Source organism: Amia ocellicauda, chromosome 3 (assembly GCF_036373705.1).
Source record: "Amia ocellicauda isolate fAmiCal2 chromosome 3, fAmiCal2.hap1, whole genome shotgun sequence".
Taxonomy (NCBI): domain Eukaryota; kingdom Metazoa; phylum Chordata; class Actinopteri; order Amiiformes; family Amiidae; genus Amia; species Amia ocellicauda.
This window is the reverse complement of record NC_089852.1, coordinates 18,916,648-18,920,082: the sequence shown is the minus strand read 5'-3', so window position 1 is coordinate 18,920,082 and position 3,435 is coordinate 18,916,648.

Genomic DNA, 3,435 nt, shown 5'->3' with positions numbered 1-3,435 from the left:
TGATCTCATTGTTTGTGTTTCCATGGGAACAAAGCGCCATTGTTACCACAGTAACGTGGACAATGTAGACAACGTCAACCTCTCTTTTTTTAACAAACTATATTGTCCGCTAGTTCTGTAATTCTCACAGAAAGACTAATACTTCGTAGGGCACTTTAAAAGGAAGTGTGACTATCTCCGACTTAATTAATCTATGTTTATTGAAATATATATATTATTAAACTTTCTTTTTATATGTGTAGTTAACTTTTTAAATTTAGTGGTTTTTGTAAGCATCCTGAGAGTTCATTATCATTCGCGTATAGTCCCATTATGACTTCCAACGTGTGTATCTGTGTCCAAAATAAATACTCCCATAATCATTTTAAAATGATTACCTAGAATCGGTGCAGTTTTTAATGTGAATCAATTAAAAAAACTTTTTAACATTATTTTCCGTAGATTGTGCTTAGATGCTCTGACAGTTGTGTTTTATTTATTACAGTTTGAATCATCCTTCTATGATCTAAAATAAAGACATGCAAATATTCTATTTATGGACAGTGGGTGGAAATTTCTGTTCAATTGCGGCACTTCACTGTACCACATGATGTCAGTAGAGTTATTTTTGTATCTTGCATCTGTGCTGTGGCTGAACCAATGCATTGTGCTTTTCATTATAATACATTTTGAATATTATAAGGAAGTATATACATACTTCACATACTTGATGTGTTGCCCCTCAATAAATCTGAAACCTTTATGTAGAGTTTGTTGAGAACATTGATTTGCAATTTGCTTTCCTGCTAAAACAATACAATACTTATGACTATTTTGCGATTGTCTCTTATGTATTGTTACACAACCATAAACAATTAGAAAATATGCACTGTTATTTAATAAAGTGCAATATGTATTTCAACTTACAGTTCTTCGTGTTTGATTTTTAAATATTTCTGGGTCTGAACTGTATTTGCATAAACATATATTATTGGGTACAAAGCTACATTTGTAACCAAATATGTATCCACAGAATTATGTATAGGAGTGCATCAAGGAAACACAATTTCTATTAAAATGTTCACAGCAATACTAGAATAATAGTTCAAGACTTTGTACCAGGAAGAAAAAGGATTAATTAAAAGGAGATTATCTGAGCCACTTGTGATTTTCCAATGGCATTATTACCCTTGCCTGAAACACCTGAAGTCTTGAATACAAGTTAGAAAACTGGACTTTAAATGAACTTAAGATTAATGTTCAACAGCTTTGTACATACTAAGAAAACTGAAGTGCATCAAAAGAAATGTGAAATCAACAGTTATGACCAACACATCAGCACAGATGAAATTCTTATTGAAGAAATCTAAAGAAGAGTAAGTACATTACAAATGGAAGTACATTTAGAAGAAAAAGAACAATGTTGAATGGAAATTTGACCACTGTTAGACCAGTGCATTCTGCCAGTGATCATCTATGGCACCAAAACCATAGAATTAAATGCAATAATGATATTGGAGGAAAACTAACAAAACATTAAAAAAAACATGGAAAGATGAATGCTTGGAATAACAAAAAGAGAAAATCAAATAAATGGATCAGAGAACATACAAAAGTATGTGAAAACACTAAAAGTGTAAAGTATGTATGAACTGTATACATATATACTGTATACATACATATATATACACACATATACTTTTTTCTTGTGATGACTTGTTTTTGTTTTCACTTTGTTTTGTTTCCGATATCAGGAACATACCAGATGATTTGTATGCGGCTCTGTGTCACCTCACTGTGTGGTTAAGAACAATTATCAACTAGATGTATTCACAAAACTATGGAAATATTTATTTCTCTCTATTTCAATTGGCCATACCCACTCAAACTGACTTTTTACCCAGTCATATAATGTGAAGTAATATTCGTTTTTTAGACAATGAGATGTCTTTTTTTTTCTCTTTTTTTTTCTGTTGTCATAATAGACTCTCTGATATAAACCTTGTTCACTGGTTTGAAAACAAACAGTGTTTTGTGTATTATTTTGTGTAATCTGTTTCTGGTCGAAAATAGTCCAAGTTCTGAACTTTACAGTTACAGTATTAATCATGTTATTCTCAATCCTAATATATGAGATAAGTGAAGCAACACTCTTCTTATGTAGCAATGTACAAAGCCCACTCTTCCATTTTTAGAATCCTCAATGACACTTGCTGTTTACAGCAGTAGCAATTGAAATATGATATTAAATTTAAACTTTAGTGAGGGTGGCAAGGGTTTCCCTCAGGCCCTTTTGTTCTTACTTTTCGAACTTTTGTTTTGGGTGGGATGGTTTATTTTTCATTACTATATAATAGTCTCCCTCCCTTAAGAACATTAGGCAGGCATGCAAAGTTCAGCAACAATGCTTGATTGAAATCCAGAACATGGATCTAACCATCTTTACAGTTTTGAATAGAAGGAGGGTAGTTAATGCAGAAGCAAATAGTCAATATTAAATTAAAATTCTCATACTTACTGGGGTACTTTAACTATCTCTGAATAAATATGTTGCTGTTTATTGTCTGTACTGAAAGGAAACCTCCAGACTGTTTCTAAGAATCATTTGTCACATTGAGAAACCATAGCTGTAATATCACCCAATATTGTTTAATCTAAGACATAGCTGTTACAACATGGGGTTGTTTTGGCCTTTCAACAATCCAGAGCTGACATTTTATTAAGCAATTTAGAACACACAGACAAATATTTTATTTTACGCACTTGAAACTAATATTTTTAAATTATACAAAAACTATGTATATTTTTTTTAAAGATGACACCAAGTTGCTGAAACAAAGGCAATACAAGAATAAATCATTTGAGTTTGAATCAGTCACATGACACATATACCTACTCATACAGCTGGTTTCTTAAAATGTATTAGCACTAGTCTTGGACTACTCTACCTAAAATAACACTGTAATACCTGCAAATCCGGGTCTGTGAAACCAGCCCTAAATTCAGGAGTTTGGAGAAACCCTATAGAAGTAGGTGTAAAATAAAAGTAATGGAGTTTATTTGTCCTTCACCTACTTGGCTGAGGGAACATCAGCTTGGCCATGAGGGGAGGCTATCCAAACCTGCCAACCCAACCCCCAATTGCCCCAAATGCATACTGTTTATAAGCTACAATGTAAAACTCTGTTTTTCTCTCTCTCCTTTGTGCTCTGACCAACACTCTCTGCAGCAATGTATAATCTAACACCTACCTCATCATCTAGATATTAGTAGAGTCATGGGTTGTAATTGGGTAACAAAATAGAAGATCTCTAGCGCTGATGACAGACCATAGTAATATCCTTTCCATTGGTCAATACCATCCCCATGTTCTGCAGCTGTGCATTACAGCAGCCAAGAAAGACACGACATGAACAAACTCGTTTCTTTTTGGCAGAATCTCAGCTACGCAGCTAA